The 19,780-nt window shown below is 33.9% G+C and overlaps 2 long non-coding RNA genes and 1 other non-coding gene across 6 annotated transcripts; all 3 read right to left on the bottom strand.

Moving 5' to 3' along the window:
- Nucleotides 1–908: 908 nt before the first annotated feature.
- Nucleotides 909–6,095, bottom strand: LOC148692252 (uncharacterized). 3 transcript variants are annotated; one of them, XR_015954347.1, is made up of 4 exons: nt 3,166–6,095; nt 2,840–3,017; nt 1,596–2,209; nt 909–1,281 (listed from the first exon to the last, which is right to left on the bottom strand). It is a non-coding gene; the product is annotated as an uncharacterized LOC148692252 (long non-coding RNA). The 3 variants fall into 3 exon arrangements; XR_015954348.1 differs by having other exon boundaries at nt 2,008–2,209; nt 3,166–5,571; XR_015954346.1 differs by having other exon boundaries at nt 909–2,209; nt 3,166–4,645.
- Nucleotides 4,698–4,800, bottom strand: LOC137746361 (small nucleolar RNA Z103). The gene has a single exon (XR_011069831.2). It is a non-coding gene; the product is annotated as a small nucleolar RNA Z103 (small nucleolar RNA).
- Nucleotides 6,096–6,546: 451 nt separating the features above from the next.
- LOC137746260 (uncharacterized) lies at nt 6,547–10,557 on the bottom strand. Of its 2 annotated transcripts, XR_015954350.1 has the most exons (5): nt 10,399–10,557; nt 9,656–9,711; nt 8,433–9,253; nt 7,948–8,009; nt 6,547–6,638 (listed from the first exon to the last, which is right to left on the bottom strand). It is a non-coding gene; the product is annotated as an uncharacterized LOC137746260 (long non-coding RNA). The 2 variants fall into 2 exon arrangements; XR_015954349.1 differs by lacking the exon at nt 6,547–6,638 and having other exon boundaries at nt 7,944–8,009.
- Nucleotides 10,558–19,780: the final 9,223 nt, after the last annotated feature.

Genomic DNA, 19,780 nt, shown 5'->3' with positions numbered 1-19,780 from the left:
TTGAATATATTTAAAAACAGAAAATTTAAATTCTCACCCCTTCCTCTTAATGTAGATAATATTGTTTGTTAAAAAAAACATAAAAATTAAATTACTATTAGTCGGTTCAGTTTGGTCATGCTAGTTTCTTCAAGTTGAGAACCTGACTGGAAATCAGTATGAATCGGCTCAATTCAATTCTTGTCAAAAGTTTCTTTTCTTTTTTTTGTCAATAAACACAAATTTTCCTTTTTCGATTTTTTTTTTTTTTTTGTCATGGTTCAATTCGGTTTCTTGATTCTAGAGTTCTCATGCCCACCCCTAAAAACTAAAGGTATCAAACGGTCTAACACCTAAAGGTGTCATATGGACCTAAAATACGACTTTGAAACCACTTAGTACTACGGTCTAGTGATATTTTTATTCACTTACAAGTGAGAGATCTTAGGTTCTATTATCGCCAAATGCAAATTTAAACCACATTATTGCTAACCTATTGTGAGGCTAAACTCACCCCTCCTCTTTAGTGTAGATAATATTGTTTGTTCAAAAAAATAAAATGACTTCGAAATAGAAATAGGGTGGTGTTAACCATACACCTCTTTTTATCTTTTACAAACCCTCTCAATTTTTGACCATCGGATCAAATAAATTGATGAGGATTAAGGGATAAAAGTTAATGGAACATAACAGCCATTAGATTATGTCTACAACTACATATATAACGCAGTTATCGTTTTACACAAGAAAGTTTTGCCCGCGTGCTGCTGCGGGATTAGAAATTATGTGAATTTTTTTATGTTTAAATGTATAAACACACCAAATTATATCACATCAATTGAATTACTGCAACATATTGACACACTTAATATGAAAAGTCCAAATACTATTGGACAACATGAAATCCAACAATCTCTAAAGATGAGAAATGAACATAGAAATCCTACCTCATACATATTAAAACAATTAACAAATTCTCAGTAAATGATCACAAAAGAGGTATAAAAAAGTAAATTTCTTAATTTAAAAATTGAGAGATATAAAGAAAATGTTATAAGTTCTTAGTCCTCACCATAACAAAAATAGTGATATCATTTTAACATTAACTTGAATTGATTTCGGTCACCAGCATTAATAAAACCAATGACCTCAACCTGTGCTAGCAAACTACCAAATTAGATGCAAGCCAACCAACTTCAAATTTAACCAAATTAAAAAAAATACAATTAAACTAATCTCTTCTTCTCATATGAAGTAGTAGTTGTTCCCTGTTTTGCCTTTGTGAACAGTACATTCTTCACTCTACACAAAAAATGCATACTCAAAATGCTGAGCAACATTATGAAAACTATACATATACAGTATTGTGTATGTATTTGGACATAAGGTATAAAAATTTACTAAAATAATCAAGCTTAAATTTAACAAAAGAAGTAATTGCGAATTGGAATAAAAAACGATATAATAGTTGTTAATAAAAAAAAGTGACTAAATTTTACAAATAGCATCATAAATTGTTTAAAAATTAACACCATTGAAAAAACTCATCACTCAAATCTGTAATTCTATTAAAAACACAACTGAAAACCCCAAGAAAAGGGGTACAAATTCCTAACCTGCCAAACAATTTCTATAGTCATACCTAAGCAAGGAAAGGGGTACATATTCCTAACCTGCCAAAAGGGTTAATAAATAATACCTTTGAATTGAAAACTGTATTCAAAATTCCCCTCCTTATTTTATGACATAAAATGAGATACACTGATATTAGAAACAACCCTTCACATTTGCTTTTATAAACCCACCATAAGATACACTGCTATTACAAGGAACACTTCACACAGTGCACAATGAAAAATAAGATCATAAATACTTATGATAAGGAAAACTCAAATGAGGAGGGGAATTATAAACTGCAGAATACAGAGTGCACAACCTATTTGAAATCTCCATCACTCATTTGAACAAAAATAATGAAATTGTAACCGAGTATGTATTGAAAGAAGGAAGCGAATGAGAGAACCATACCACTCTTTCAGGAATTCAGAAGAGAAGGCTGAAATCAAGCACATTAATATAACAACTGTGCACATTAAAAACACTTCTTATTTTCACCAATATTCCACATTAAAAAGGCTAAAACTAAAAGAAAGGTTTCAAAGAAGCAAGATTTAGTATGGAAGTTTACCATTGCGAGTAACAATTTGGGTGCTCATTTAGTCAGCTCGAACTGCACACAAAGCGAAAAAATAAAGAAAGTTCAGTTTTGCAGTAAAAGACATAATATAACACATAAAATCACTGAAAACAATAGGATTCTAAAATATAAACCAACCAAACGATTTAGTTGCAGTAAATTATGCATTTTAAAACAACAACAAATATCAAGAGAACTCAGTTTTGCAATAAGTCGTAAACACCATGCGAGATAGCAAACGAAAGGCAGTTGTTTAGCAGCAAACAATAGGGAATACTCCAAGAATCCAAGCCCAGGAAACTTCAAATCCATTGCAACAAAAGATATATGGAAGTAATACTCTAAAAAAAGCTTATGATAATTAATTAATTAATTAATTAATTAATTGGAATATTTTAGAGCTGTGATTTCCTACATGGGAAAGGGATGAGTTTAAGAAAAGTTGATAAGATTTGGAATCACAAAAGATATATGGAAGTAGTACTCTACAAAAAGCTTATGATAATTAATTAATTGGAATATTTTAGAGCTACGATTTGCTACATGGGAAAGGGATGAGTTTAAGAAAAGTTGATTAGATTTGGAATCACAAACACTTCGGAGGGGTTTTATGATAGTTCTCTTAAAACCAAAAGACAGTATTAGGGTTTCTTAGTTTCTTACCCAAATCCACCAATTTGAATCAAATCTATGTAGCCGAGCTTCAAATCCTTCTCAAATCGCCTCCACGAACATGATTTTTGGAAGATTGGAAACGCATAGAGAGGCAGGCCTTGTATTTTTTGCACTTTGAAACGCAATCCATCTTGTCCTACCTTCACAGACTTCTCCGAGTAACCTGCTGAGAGAAACAATACCCATTATACATTTTTTTAGATGGATTTTAGAGAGGAAAAAGATTAGCATTTAAGGACACATGAAAACTAATTTTATGCTGAGATTTGCATAGGAGAAGCGAAAGAAGAAGATAGAGAAGGGGTGGTCGATACCTTAGCCGGCGTTTGAAAGCGACAGAAGGAGTTCGAGTGCGACGGAAGCAGAGATTTGAGAGAGAGATAAGTGAACACAAAAGGAAAAATTTAGAAGTTGTAGTCGAAGTAGAGGTTTGGAGAAGAAGCGATGAGCGATCTGATTTTTTGAATGAGAGAGTGGAATAAAGTAGAAGAGTCGAGAAACAGAAGGTGAAGCAATGAGAGAAGCGTGGCCAGCAAGGGTAAATCCGTCATTTCGCTGTATAGAAACGGAAAAAATAGAATGCCAAAGAGCAATTGGAGGGTAATTTCGGCACTGTACTGTTAATGAACGGTAACCGAGTGTTTGGGTTTTAGTGTATACTAGTAATTGCGCCCGCGCGTTGCTGCGGGTTTTAAAAGTGTATAAAATTTGTAAAAAGTTGTACAGATATGTATATGTATTCATGATATTTATAGCAAGGAACAAACATATAGGTATAACAGATGGTTGAGTTTGGACTTGATAATGAAGCAATTGTAAGAAACAGTGCAGCTGTAATTCAAAGGTCAAAGTTGCTGTAGTGCGTGAAAGAATGTTGATTGAAGCGAGAGTTCGCAAATGGTTCTTAAGTCTATAAATTAATAGTTAAGATGCAGGAAAGTATTAAGGCAATTAGTATTAAACTAAGGCTAGAAATAATATTGTTATTGTTAATAACTAAAATAGGCGAGAAATAATTTGAACAAAACACACAAAAGATAGTGTTAGAATGGTGTACCTTGTGATGAACAATGATTGGAGACAATGTTGTACACAGAAATTGGTTAGTGTGTCCACTAAAGAGTAAATATGTGAAAAATATGCTAGAAAAGAATAGTAAATCAAGACTAAGTTGAAATACAGAGTTACATTCAAATGGTGAACAATTTGGGAAACACATGAGCAGGAATAAATTTTTATGCATCTAAGTGATCTCAGAACTGGAAAAGTTAGGAACGCTGGTAGTTAAGCATTTGCTAGAAAATTTCTTTTGGTGTTTTTGTTTAAAAGTGATTCCAATGATGTAAAAATACAATTTAAGTGTGCTTTATGTGTAGTGTGGTCCTGTAAAATTGGAAATAAAAATTTATCTAATTTCCAACTGATTAATCATCTAAGGAACCAAGCATGCGTCATTGGTTGTATTCATATGGAATATCTTAGATAAAAATAAGCACAAAGGAAGTTGAGAGATTGTATTGTTGAATCAAAGTGAAAACATAGCTAATTAAAGAATGTTGCGGACAAATGTAGGGGAAAATCAGTAGAAAAGGATAAGAAAAAATGTAATCAATATATTAAACATGTTAATGCAAGACTTTACAAAACGGAATAATCGGATTGAAACAAATTGATTCACTGTTTAGTTCGAAAGTTGGTGTTATGAATACAATAGTAAAAAAGGCAATAAATAAATTTAACCTCTAACCAAAGCATTCCTTGATCAAATTGAAAAGTAATATTGTTAATTAACAGATAATTTTATTATCAATTGATTTGTAAAAATGTAATAAGATATTGTACAAAGATGGATCAGATACATTTGGTTTGGTGTTTTGGTGTAAAACAAAGGTAAAAGCTGCTAAGTTATTTCAACTTGCTTAATTTAGAGAAAAGATCATCATTTCCATCTTTCCTCCTCAGAGGAATCAGTTGTTATCAATTTGTAGATAAAGACCTTCTTCTGTTGACTTGGTCTTAATACATGGTTAATGATTGGCCTGATCACTGAGGGGTTTACAATGGATGTCTAAAAGTACAGACAAAGATGTTCCTACCAAAGATGTAGTTGTTCCAAATGTTCTGGTGTGGAACTAAGGCATGTGGAAAGGGTATATCTCAAGCAGGAACGTCTTGAGTAATACTTTTAGATATTGAAGTAAACTCCTGAGTGATCAGGGGAGGGATTAGTTGTGTATTTTAGACTAAGTTAAAAGAAGATAGTGATTAGATACATTGATAACAGCGAATTCCCCTGAGGAAAAATGTTAGTAAAGATTGAAGGTAAAAGCAAAATATTAATTAAAAAAAAGGTAATAAAGCTTGAATTCTTGATACATACCGATGAAGCCTTGAATTGTAATTTAGGATATAGAGCAGAGAAAGGATGAATTGAAGATGTTAAGTAAACGCAAGGATTTATACCTTAATTGAATTTCCAGATTAATTTTCTTTTGGAAAAATGTGAACCTACAAAAGAAAATTGAATTTATGATTAAGAAGAAATGAATGTTGAGGAACTGAATAGAACACAGAAAAACATTGATTTTATTTAGGCAAAATTTTTTGAGTGAAAAACTTGAAACCCACAGATTTCTAATTTTTAACCAAAGATTAAAATATTGGATGAATACATGAAACAGTTTTTGGTGTTTACTATAGTTAAGATATTATTTTATTTTATTCTAAGCATTACTGACACATCATTGGTAAAACCGCCATTTCGCTGTATAGAAACGAAAAAATAGAATGCCAAGGAGCAATTGGAGGGCAATTTTGGCACTTTACTGTTATTGAACAGTAACCGAGTGTTTGTGGTTTTTAGTGTATATAAATTAGGAAATGATGCCCGTGCGTTGTTGCAAGATAAGAAAATTCGTAGGTAATAGCAATTAAAAAAATTATTAAAAATAGATTGAGCATAATTTGTAAGTTGTTCAGTTTTGGCTAATGTTATATTAATTTATACAGACAAATGTATTGAGAAATAAAGAGTAAGTGAAATTGGATACATACGTGGAATGAGAATTTGAATAATGTCTAAGAAAAGATAAGTTTGTTGCAATTTAGTACAACAAAGATGGAAATTGGTGTCTTATGCAATAAAATATATTTAGTGATAGCGTTATATAAGAGTTACAAAAGTGTTGCAAATCATGCTATGATTAAATAGCAGTGTATTTGCCAATTTTTTATAATTTTTAAAACAAAATTAAATGGCGCTCTAAAATGGATCAGATTTATGTAAATTGGTAAACTTAGTTTTGATTATCTGGAGTAAGAATAATCATTTCTGTCTTTTCTCTTCAAGGGAATTAACTATTATCAATTTATATAGATACTTTCTTCTTCTAACTTATTGTGAATACATGGCTTATTATTTGTTTGTCTAGTGAAAGATTTAAGGCCAATATTCAAAAGTATAAACAGACATCCTTCCACTAAAGATAAATCCTGCCCATATTTTGTAAATCTGTGCAAGAACATATTAGATTAAAATATGTGGAGAGGGTATATCTCTAGTGAAAAGAAGCTAGTGTATATATATATATTAGTAATAGCTAATTCGCCAATAAAACAAAGTTTAGTAAAAATTGTGATTAAACGTAGAACGTCAATAAAACAAAGTTAACAAAGTATTAATTAATTTTACATACCTTTGAATATTTGTTTCTTCATTGCTTGAACATGTATCTTGCAACGTTGTAAATCCCTTGCTGAATTAGCTTTTTTTTTTTTTTTTTTTTTCCTAAAATTGTAAAATAAAGTGTTAAAAAAAGGTTGTATGGCAGTTGATAAATAATATATAATAATTAGTTGAGATGGATGGAAAAATGGAGTCATACATAGGATGAAAGAGCAAAAACTAAATTTGAATATAAGAAATAAAAAACAATTTGTAATTCATTATCATGCATTGTTATCTATTTTATGCTAAACATAAAAGATAAAGTCTATTAGTAAGAGTGAAGCTAGTGTTTTGGAATGGGTGTTCTATACACTAAAGAATTGAGAAACTGAGATTAAGAGCAATTCTGATGACGGAATTGAGAATTAATAGGTATACAATTAAAAAGTTATCTTATTGCTAAGTTTGAATTAATAGGTATATATAATGAAATTTTTTTGCCACAAAATGAAATCTGTACAAAAAGCATGTAGTCAATTAAAACGAAAAAAAGAATTCAAATAAAGATGAAATGCCAATTAAAACTTAAATGGAAAAAGGATGAAATAATGCCTCAAAAAATTATAAATGTTTCTCTAAAACTTAATTGAGAAGATAAAAATAGTGACCCACTTTTTGTTAACTAACATCTCTGCAGCAGTTTTAGCATAAAAAATTTGCCTTGCTGGCTAAATTTTTCAGCCAATAAATTGCTAAGCAGCATATATATAGCCAATAAATAAGATAAATTAGATATTTCATGTATACTTAATATATTAGAGTATAAAACTTAGACCAAATGTGTAACCCTTGGGCACTTAATCACATCAGGACATTATTTTAACAAAAACAGAAAAATATTGCATGAAATTTTTTTTTCTGCGAAAAAAAAAAAGGAAACAGGGGAAAGCAACAGCATTTCCCCCTATACATACTTGCTAAAAGTTACCATGGTAAACCACAACATATAAAAAAAAATTACGACACATTGATAAAAAAGACCATGTGTAAATACACTTTATCTAACCATTTTCTGGGCATAAACAGAACCACCACTGACTAAATAATAATGTTCTGCAAAACTAACATAATACTACAACCGCAGGATAAGAATAAGTCACAAAAATACATGACAATAAGAGAAAGTAGAAAACAAAGAAAATTGAAAGGAACCAAATAATCTCAACTAATTGAACACCTAATTTCTGTAAATCCAAAACTAATAGCTCCTTATACATGGTTGCCAACTTATTACAATAAACCACAACAAGGCATAAAAAGCTTTACAACACATTCTAATTAAAATCTAAGGAAAAAAAATGTTAAGTTTTTTCCATTTTAAAATTGAAGAAACAAAACCCACAGATTTAAATAACCATGTGAATCTTACCCTCAAATGTTTCATAAGCACAAAAACTATCTAAGATGTTGTTCTCCCTTTGCAAATGCAACCTGCAAAACAAATCAAGCAACCAAAAAAAAAAAGAACGAAAGGGTAAGTAACAAAGCTCAAAAACCTTAGCACAAAAATGTCATAAACAGGATAAAAATGGCCAGCAAGTCTAACTACAACGGATAACAGTGTAAATGTTACTAATATAACTTGTCACACATAATAAACAACAATATTAAGCTGGAATATTAATCCAGCAGATTTATATACCATTATAAATGTTATCAAAATGAGCTGCAATACAAAGCAGTGAAGATTTATACCCACCAGATCCTTCTCACATTCCAAAATCCAAATAACGACTTCAAATCCATAAAATTACAATGAAATTAATACCATAATGTACCAAACAACTGTAAAAAATAAAATGCAGCAAAGGCAAACATGAATTCAACAGGCCAAATAAGCAAAAAGATTCATACCTCAATTGAATTTTGAACTTGATTCTCTTGCTAAAATATCTTAATCTACAAAACCAAATTAGTTTTATTAATAATAAAGTAACACGATAATGCATCAAACAACATTGAAAAATAAAATCTAGTAAAGATAAAGATCAATTCAACAATCTAAATAAGCGCAAGCATTGATACCTGAACTGAATTTGCAGGTTAATTTTGTCGTTTAACAATTCTGATCTACAAAACCAAATCAGTTCTATTAACACCGATAAGTTAAGAATTGATACGAAAAACAAATCTATATTTGAGGCCTTAAAATATATTATAAGCTCAATTAGTACAAAGAAAGAATCAGTACCACACTCACAACCTTATGTTTTCACCAGTACATATGCATATTGCTCCAGGTTGTTAAATCAGATCTTAAAGACCATGTTCCTAACACCAGAACTAACGACTTCAAATTCATATGAATTATAGCCAAGCCAAATCAAACCATTTAGGTTGTCAATAATGCCCAAATAAGCAGTTTAGCTTGGTTTCTTGAGTAGATCAGGTTGGTCAGGTTGCTGAAGAAACAACTACACACCAATTCTCAAACTGCACAACTACTAAATTACAACAGTACTGTATCGATGACTGAAAATGATCTCTAGAGCATCTAGGTACCCAGGTTTTCAATTAAAAAACTTATCCAATTGAATTCAATTAAAAAAATGATCTCTCAGATGAGTTATGAATTAACAGAAAACATACCAAACGCAGTGGAAGCAGTACGTCGATGTCAGACATGAAACTTAGCTGATTCAACTAAGCGGGCCTGCTAACCAGAATGCTCAGACCTGGATCATATTTTAAAAAAAACCCATAAATCATCATGACCTCAATCAAATATAATCAAGATAGGAACAACATAACAAGCACAGATCACATAATCGAAAAGAAGTTTCGCAACTCATCCACAATAATCAAAAGCTAAATTAAACCCAAAAATTAATCATGATCATCCATTTGTATTGCTGGAAATGTTTAGCCCTTAATTAAAACACCAAAATAAAAATTTCCTCACTCACAGTACAAAACCGAAACTTATAAAGCAAAACCCAAAAATTAATCAACAGTATTCCTCTTTTTTTTTTTTTTTTTTTTTTTTTTTTTTAAGTTTGAGGGAAAAATCGAAGCACAAACAATCAAAAAACCCAAACAAAAAAGAAAAAATAACACCAAAGAGATAAATTATATACCTGACCCAGAAAAAGCTAGGAAGAACAAAACCCTAAAACTCGAAGAAGAATGTTTCCTGCAACCAAAATGCAAAATCAGAGATAACAACCATACTGTAGGCAATTTCATTAGGTATTGAATTTGTCATTCACAAGTGCGAACATAAAACCTCTTACTTACCGATAAAGAGAAATATCACCAGACTATAGTAATGAGTGACAAAACGATAAACTATTTTATTTATTTTTTGAACAATCAATATTATTTATCCTAAAAGAGTGGGGGAGTAGGTTGAGCATCATAATGGGCTAACAATAATGTGGTTCAAATTCGCTTTTGGTTAGAATCGAACCTAAGACCTCTCATTTACAAATAAAGAATAATACTACTAGACCGTAGTATTAAGTGACGTAAACTAGTCTAAGCCCTAGACTTTTCTCAAATTTTTGTTTGACTATGTCAAAATTGCCCTTTAGGTCAATAAAGAGAGAATTTTAAACAAGGCTAAATCGCCAAAATGGTCATTGAGATTTGTATAACACATCACTTTGGTCCCTGAGATTTCAAATCAATAGAAGTGGTCACTGAGATTGTCCACCATCCATTATTTTGGTCCTTCTGTTAAAAACTCCGTTAAGTGTCCCAGAACTCTTGGTCGGAAGTTTGGGCAATTTTCAAAGCTTCGTAACTTAATCATTTCTTAACCAAATTCGACCCATAATATATTAAAATGAAGATAGGAAAATGTAGAATAAGATTATACCTATTTGGAAGCCCAATGGTTGCCGGAGATGGCCGGAAAATAGCCTCAAAGTTGACTGGTCCGAGGGAAAACTGAAAAACTTGCCGGAAACTAGGTAAACTTTAAATGTTCATAACTTCTTTAATACTCAACGAAATCAAATGATTCAAAAACGAAAATCATACTTATCGATGAGACAAAGACAATGGTACCTCTTTTGATGACTAAATCACTGTGGTTTGGCCGAAAAACAGCTCGAGACCAAGATAGCTACTTTCGAACTGTTTTCCGGCCAAACCACGGCGACCCTTCATAGACTTCTCCGAATAACCTGCTGAGAGAAACAATACCCATTATACATTTTTTTAGATGGATTTTAGAGAGAGGAAAAAGATTAGCATTTAAGGAAACATGAAAACTAATTTTATGCTGAGATATGCATAGGAGAAGCGAAAGAAGAAGATAGAGAAGGGGTGGTCGATACCTTAACCGGCGTTTGAAAGCGACGGAAGGAGTTCGAGTGCGACGGAAGTAGAGATTTGAGAGAGAGATAAGTGAACACAAAAGGAAAAATTTAGAAGTTGTAGTCGAAGTAGAGGTTTGGAGAAGAAGCGATGAGCGACCTGATTTTTTGAATGAGAGAGTGGAATGAAGTAGAAGAGTCGAGAAACAGAAGGTGAAGCGATGAGAGACGCGTGGCCATCAAGGGTAAATCCGCCACTTCACTATATAGAAACGGAAAAAAATAGAATGCCAAAGAGCAATTAGAGGGCAATTTCTGCACTTTACTGTTAATGAACAGTAACAGAGTGTTTGGGTTTTAGTGTATATAAACTAGGAAATGATGCCCGCGCGTTGCTGCGAGATAATAAAATTCGTAGGTAAGAATAATTAAAAAAATTATTAAAAATAGATTGAGCATAATTTGTAAGTTGTTCAGTTTTGGCTAATGTTATATTAATTTATACAGACAAATGTATTGAGAAATAAAGAGTAAGTGAAATTGGATACATACATGGAATGAGAATTTGAATAATGTCTAAGAAAATATTAGTTTGTTGCAATTTAGTACAACAAAGATGGAAATTGGTGTCTTATGCAATAAAATATATTTAGTGATAGCGTTATATAAGAGTTACAAAAGTGTTGCAAATCATGCTATGATTAAATAGCAGTTTATTTGCCAATTTTATAATTTTTAAAACAAAATTAAATGGCGCTCTAAGATGGATCAGATTTATGTAAATTGGTAAACTTAGTTTTCATTATCTAGAGTAAGAATAATCATTTCCGTCTTTTCTCTTGAGAGGAATTAACTATTATCAATTTATATAGATACTTTCTTCTTCTAACTTATTGTGAATACATGGCTTATTATTTGTTTGTCTAGTGAAAGATTTAAGGCCAATATTCAAAAGTATAAACAGACATCCTTCCACTAAAGATAAATCCTGCCCATATTTTGTAAATCTGTGAAAGAACATATTAGATTAAAATATGTGGAGAGGGTATATCTCTAGTGCAAATGTCTGCTTTTATACTTTTATCTCTAGTGAAAAGAAGCTAGTTTATATATATATATATATATATATATTATATATATATATATATATATAAGTAATAGCTAATTCGTCTAAAGAGAAGGCCTAGTAAAAATTGTAATTAAATGTAGAACGTCAATAAAACAAAGTTAACAAAGTATTAATTAATTTTACATACCTTCGAATATTTGTGTCTTCATTGCTTGAAAATGTATTTGTCAACGTTGTAAATCCCTTGCTGAATTAGCTTCTTTTTTTTTTTGTCCTAAAATTGTAAAATAAAGTGTTAAAAAAAGGTTGTATGGCAGTTAATAAATAATATATAATAATTAGTTGAGATGGATGGAAAAATGGAGTCATACGTAGGATGAAAGAGCAAAAACTAAATTTGAATATAAGAAATAAAAAAACAATTTGTAATTCATTATCATGCATTGTTATCTATTTTATGCTAAACATAAAATTTAGTAAGAGTGAAGCTAGTGTTTTGGAATGGGTGTTCCATCTCGGTTTAGTGACTATGTTGCCTATGCTATTCCTATTATCACTGATAAGATTCCATCCAATTTTGAGAAAACCATTAAGAGTGAAGAAAATGAGAAGTGGTACAATGCCATGGGTGGCGAGATGAATTCTCTCTTGAAGAACAAGACTTGGGAGTTAGCTACTGCCTAAGGGTAAGAAAGTTATCGGTTGCAAATGGGTGTATGCTAAGAAGAAAATTGTTGATGAGAAAAACAATGTGAGATTCAAATCAAGATTAGTAGCTAAAGGGTATGCACAAAAAAGGCATTGACTACAATGAAATCTTTTCTCCGATTGTGAAGCACTCCTCAATTTGTATTATATTGTTGCACAATATGATCTTGAACTTATGCAAATTGATGTGAAGACGGCTTTCCTACATGGTGATTTGAATGAAGATATATATATATATATATGTATATATATATATATGTATATATATATATATATATGTATATATATGTGTGTGTGTGTGTGTGTGTGTGTGTGTGTGTGTGTGTTTCAACCAGATGGGTATAAAGTGAAAGGGAAAGAGAATTTCTTTTGCAAGTTGAAGAAATCACTTTATGGTTTGAAGCAATCTCCAAGACAATGGTATTTGAGGTTTGATAAACTTATGAGAAGTCAAAATTATTATAGAAGTGTCACATCCCGGCCCGGGACGGATCACTTCCCGGGCCCGCTCCACCACCGTAGCACGATATTGTCCGCTTTGGGCTTATCATTCCCTCACGGTTTTGTTTTTGGGAACTCGCGATCAACTTCCCAGTGGGTCACCCATCATGGGATTGCTCAAGCCCCCTTCTCGCTTAACTTCAGAGTTCCCATGGAACCCGAAGCTAATGAGCTCCCAAAAGGCCTTGTGCTAGGTAGGGATGAGAATATACATTTAAGGATCACACCCCTAGGCGATGTGTGATGTCACAATCCTTAAGGGCCCGTCGTCCTCGTCGCCACACACGCGGCCAGGGTTAGGGTTTGATACCAAATTGTCACATCCCGGCCCGGGGCGGATCACTTCCCGGGCCCGCTCCACCACCATAACATGATATTGTCCGCTTTGGGCTTACCATTCCCTCACAGTTTTATTTTTGGGAACTCACAAGCAACAACCCAGTGGGTCACCCATCATGGGATTGCTCAAGCCCCCTTCTCGCTTAACTTCGAAGTTCCCATGGAACCCGAAGCCAATGAACTCCCAAAAGGCCTCGTGCTAGGTAGGGATGGGAATATCCATTTAAGGATCACACCCCTGGGCGATGTGGGATGTCACAATAAGTCAATATTATCATTGTGTGTACTTCAATAGCTTGCAAGATGGGTCTTTTGGTTATTTGTTGATATATGTTGGTGATATATTGATTGCCTCAGAGAATGTCGAAAAGATTGAGAAATTAAAGAAGCAAATGAAGAATGAGTTTTAGATGAAGGATCTTGGTGAAGCAAAGAATATCATTGGCATGGTGATTATTAGAGATAGAGAAAAAGGTTTGGTGTGCTTGAATCGAAAGCAATACCTTGAAAATTGAGTTCTCTATAATATTCTAAAACTGATAAAGAGAAGCTGCAAATGAAAAATATGTCATATGCTAATTTGGTTGGTAGTTTTATGTATGCAATGGTATGATCTAGACCAGATATTGCTCATGCAGTTGGTATGGTGAGTCAATGTATGCATAATCAGAGCATTGGCATGCAGCTAAGTGGTTGTTGGGGTATCTCCATGGTACTAGAGATGTTGGTTTATGCTTTGAGAGCGATAACTCTGGTATTGGCAACTTTGCAGTTGGTTATGTTAATTCAGATTATGCAGGTGACTTGGATAAAATGAAGTCTACTTCAAGCTGTGTTTACTATGGCTAAAGGGCTAGTTTGTTGGAGGTTCATTTTGTAGTCGTCTGTTGCTTTATCTACTACAAAGGTTGAATATATGGTAGTTGATGAAGCTATAAAGGAAGCCATTTGGATATAGGGACTTATTAGATATTTTGGGGTTGATTAGAAGAAGGTGGAGGTGCATTGTGATAGTCAGAATGCCATTTATTTGGCTAAGTATCAGATTCATCATGCAAGGTCTAAGCACATAGATATGTGTTATCACTTTGTGCATGAAATTGTTGGTGAAGGGGAGATCATTCTCCAGAAGATTCCAACTAAAGACAACCCCGTTGATATGTTGACCAAGGATGTTGTTGTAGCCAAGTTTGTTCATTACCTGAATTTGGCTCACATTTTGCATTGATAAAGAAGGTGTTGAGTAGTAGGAATGTTGGAGCATTTGGCTCGACATGAATTATTCTCTTGCTAGTAATTGGGAGTAGTTTTTTGGGTTAATTGTTGAATATGGTGGTTTATCCCGTCATAGTGCTTTCGGGAATTTGATCACTGTAGAGATTGTTAAGTTTGTGGCAAAATTATTGTGGGCTCATTGATGTCTAGTAGCCCATTAAATGGGTCCTTTTATTTGGCCCATGTGAAAAGCAACATGGTGGCTAGGGTTGCTATTTGTTTTTAACAAGGCAGCATTGTTTACAGTAGCAACAACATAGAGAAATAAAAAAGCGCAGCTGCTGCCCTGTAGAGAGAAAAGCCGACAGCCCCATTCGACGAGAGGAAGAAAGGTTCTGCCTTCTCCTTTGGTTAGCACTCACCCATCAAAGTTGTATTTGTCATATTAGCTTTATTTTTTGTATGAAGAAGAAATTAATCACTATATTTCATTCTTTATTTGTTTTTAAGAAATTTTATTTGAACCCATATAATTTCTTTTTACACCCAACATATTATTTAAATCCATATAGTTTTTAATGAAATTATCAATATCTCTTTAAACCCAATTTTACTACCTAAACTGTGACAACCCGTTCCAAATTTTACGTTTTTATTTTATTTTAAAAGCGTGAATTTACGAAATTGCCCTAGAGGCAAGGACTTTGACTTATGTTGATCATCATCTAGAGAGACATATGACTTATTCTTTTAACATATTCTCGTCGTACTCGTGGATGTGAACGCATAGGCGAAAGTCATTTGCGAATCCAGATTATAACGGTATAGTTATGGACGTTTAAAAATGGCTATTTAAAGTTTAATTATAAATTATTTTAATTCCCACCTTTTGGGAAAGTGCCCAATCTGATTTTAGGCACAAATAGGAAGAAACCAATTAAATTAGAGGGAGAGGGTGAGACCCAATCAGAAATAGAACGAAGGAAAAAAAATAAAAATAAAAAATCCCAGCTTGCCCGTGGGTTTTTCCAACTCGCGACCACAATTTTCCAAGGTCGATTCCGGCCAACTCCGGTGGAGTTTTTCGATGCCACTACCACCATCTTGAAGCTCTCATTCCCCTCTACAAAACCCACCCAAGAACTACTTTGATTAACCACGGTATGTGGCGGTTTGAGGCCACGAAAGTTGGCGGTTCTCACGGTGCTCCAGGCACCCTTTTTGATTTTCTAGCAAATCGGCAAGGTGATGGCCGATGCCACCACTTGGGCTTTGTAGCCCATGATCCCAGGAGAAAAACCCAACCAACCTTGACCCCGTTGGACCACTGTAGAAGACGAATCGACACTGGGAAGTTTTTGGCACCCGCCGGCTTTGTGGGCAAAATTGACCATCTTCCGTCCACTTTTGGACTTCGTGTCAGGTATGAAAGTTGCTCCACTCACTGAGATCTTCATTTCTGTGAAGTTTGAGAATTTTTGGAAATAGTTGGATTTTCCGGCGAGTCGGGGCGGCCGACCGCCACCCGCGGCGGCGCGTGGCCAGTGGGCCGCCAATTCTATTTTTAGGCTATGCCGAATGTCTTGAATTCAGTTTTTTTATTTGAATGACGTAGGTTGATCATTGGAACCTAAATTTGTTATGATACGTTACTTGATAAAAATGTGAATCGACGATCCGACCGTTGGATCGTCACCAAAATTGGATACATTATAATACGTAATATTTAAAGATTATAGGAATTTATGGATCGGGAATCCGACTTACGGATCTTACTGAATTGGATTTGTAAGTTAGTAAAATAAATGTTCACGGCCACTTGTTTTAGGCAATTGGCGGAGATCCGACCATTGGATCGTAATAAAATTTTAATATGTTGTTCTAGAAACATATTGTCGATTGTTGGGAGTTACGGATTGGAAATATGATATGCGGATCTTCCGGGTCGAGTTATACAGGGTTGTAGACCCTACCGTCGATCTTTGATTGACTGTTGACATGTGGTCAATGGGTCTCAAACTATTTTAGAATGCCCTTGAGGTTGTGTTTTATGTGAATTACTTATTCTACGGATAAGAATTCTGAGATGTGATTTGATAATTAGTCACAGGGACCAATCATTCAGGACGCCTCGATGCGTGCACTAGAGAATCATAGCGTGGACTCCAAGTGAGTGCATCTTTTCCTTTTTATCGTACATATTATTGAGAGTTCTATCGAAACTTTTAAATTGATTAGGTATATTACTTTCATATATAATTATTGTGAATGCTTGAAGTACTATATGAACTACGAATGGCTTGATCCCTGTTTAGGGTACGTAGGCAGTCTAACGAGACGTTAGATGCAGCCATAATATATTTGAGACAAAGCCTTATTTGGGAAATTGAGTAATGCGAAGGAAATTGGTAAAGGCAAGTTTTAGTTTTGTGAATTAGTTAGTTAATTAGTGTTAATTGGGTTGTCATGGATAATTATCCCTGAAAATAAGTAGTTCGGGGGTAGGATGTTATTGATTGTACATTTCACACCGTATTGTTTATAATTGAAAATGCTACAACATGGTTGAGTATTAGATTGCATCATGGCATATTCATATGGATATTACCTGGACCTGACTATTGTGAATGCTTTGAAGTGCTATATGACGCCGCGGACGCCCAGGTAAGTCTCAGGTGAGTACATGTTGATGTTAGTGAGTATGATTGTGTTGAGATATAATATAGCTCATAAACCTGCACTCCGGTGTTAGTGCTCCCGCCCGTGGCCAGGGCACAGTCCTTCATGTGATGTTCACCTCACGCACCTTACGCTCACCTTGGATCCAAGGTAGGTGCACAGTCCTGTCGTACAGACCACTTTAGATGGTTCCGACTCGTGTGCAGGTATACTTATTGAGCTATTGGTTAGCCATGATTGATGAGATATGAATAAGTCGTACAGGTCACTATAAGTGACTCTGACTTATATGCTAGCCATGATTGATGAGATATGGATAAGTCGTACAAGTCACTATAGGTGACTCCGACTTATATGATAGTAGTGACTCCGACTTATATGATAGCCATGATTGATGAGATATGGATAAGTCGTACAGGTCACTATAGGTGACTCCGACTTATATGCTAGCCATGATTGATAAGATATGGATAAGTTGTACATGTCATTTTAGATGACTCTGACTGACATATCATTTTGTATTGATTACGTTCATTTGGCCTACTTATTAATGCATGGTGGAATTGATGGCAAGCCGTGGTTTTGGTCATTTCTGAGTATGGTTTGGATATATGTATATATGTTGTACTATCCTATAGAAAACGATAAGGGAATTACAGTGAAGGGTTATTACTGTTTGAAAGGTAATAGTTTTGGAAAACTTGGTTTTACAGCTTACTCACACTTTCTGTTTTGTACCCCTTCAGGTTTTAACTGCTGAGTTCGTATCGACGAGGATATATAGCTAATCTTAGTATTGGTGGCTACTTTTAAGGGTATGATTCTTACCCACACTATTGTACCTTACTTATGCTCTGACATCGCGTGTGAAATGGGTTCGCTCCCACTTCGTAGCGCACTCTGGTATTTAGACACTTTTATATTCAAATTTATTCACTTTTTATACACTATCACATTTTATGGCTTCGTCACCTTCCAGGTGTCGGCCAGCACAGCTCGATTCAGGGTCCAAGTGGACTTTCTGGGTCAGGGTGTGTCATAAACTACCCTCACAAGCCTAATATAATATGCAAATTTATCCTTACACCCATTTTAAAAATAAAAATCCAAAATCAGTGTTCGACAACTTGTTTTCCACAACTCGTTGATTGAGAGTATAATGTCCATACATATATGGAGTTGTGTTTGATGAATTGGTCAAACAAGCAATCTAGAATCGGGAAGTTATGTGAGTAGATAAGATTAGATGAAGTAATTAACTCATATGTTACGGTGTTTTTGTACTTATTTGAGATTGAAATGTTAAACCAATATGCTTATTTCTCTTACAATAGAAATCGAGTTGGTTTTAATCCTTGTGTGCTTTATCTAAATTGCATTCCCATTGTTTTTATCCCATTGCCGCTTCATAAACAAATGCAGTAGCGTATTTCAAATGCTTTAATCTCAAGTTTTTACCTCGGTTTTAAGATTAGGTGTATTGGGTGGTGGAATTGTAATCTGTAAATCCATATTCTTAGGCATCACTTGGGTTTTAGCCATAGTAATTCAAATCTGCATGAATTATAGGACTCAAAATCATTTTATACATACGCATACACTAGTAATAATAATTAACTTAGGCCCTCAGTTGTCATTGGAACCGGCAGTGGGTTTATTGATAAATTTTAGTTTGATTTCTGATTTCATCTTGTATTTGATAGTAATTATACAATAGGGAAAAACTAACAATTCCCATTTTAAATTTAAATTGGGTGTAGAGTGAGGTTATATGGGTTCAAATAAAATTTCCCTTTGTTTTTTTGGTGCGTGAGAACTATAGGGTGTATTGGGCCTTTGGGTTGTGAAATTGCCAAAAACTTTGTAAACACTCTCATTTGGTTGTTAGTGGATTATTGGTGAGCTCCTACTGCTCCGAGGACATAGTTACACTACTGTTGAGAAATCTCGTTAAATCTTAGTGTTGTTTCTATTTTGTTCTTGCATTTCATTTGTTATATTTTCTGTGGATTACCATGAGTTGGTTTCCAATTGATTTGGTGCTATCCTAGCACAACAATGTCTACCACAATTTTCGCATATGTCTCTTCAATCCTCAATAAGCCCTTCTCTACACATTCCGTCAATCCTGCCTTATCGCTTCAGCTTCAGCTGTCACACTCGAGCAGCACCAAAAACCACCTGCACCCCCACTGCCAATTCACTTAAAGAAAGAAAGACCAATTCAGTTTTGATGGATTTGGGAAATATTCGCAGCAGAAGAAACAAAAATATATAAAATGTGCAGCGATGTTTAAGTATGTGTAAGGGGGAGATTTACATGTATACAAAATGTACAAAACTACATAAACAGAACGACTTTCGAGATGTGAAGCCCGAAGGCTCGAAGAGTTCCTACACAAACTGACATCAGACACCAGTGATCTCAG

The sequence above is a fragment of the Pyrus communis genome, chromosome 12 (genome assembly GCF_041283825.1).
Source record: "Pyrus communis isolate YQ-2024b chromosome 12, ASM4128382v1, whole genome shotgun sequence".
Taxonomy (NCBI): domain Eukaryota; kingdom Viridiplantae; phylum Streptophyta; class Magnoliopsida; order Rosales; family Rosaceae; genus Pyrus; species Pyrus communis.
The sequence above is the reverse complement of the archived record's forward strand: the minus strand, read 5'-3'. Positions and strand labels throughout refer to the sequence as shown.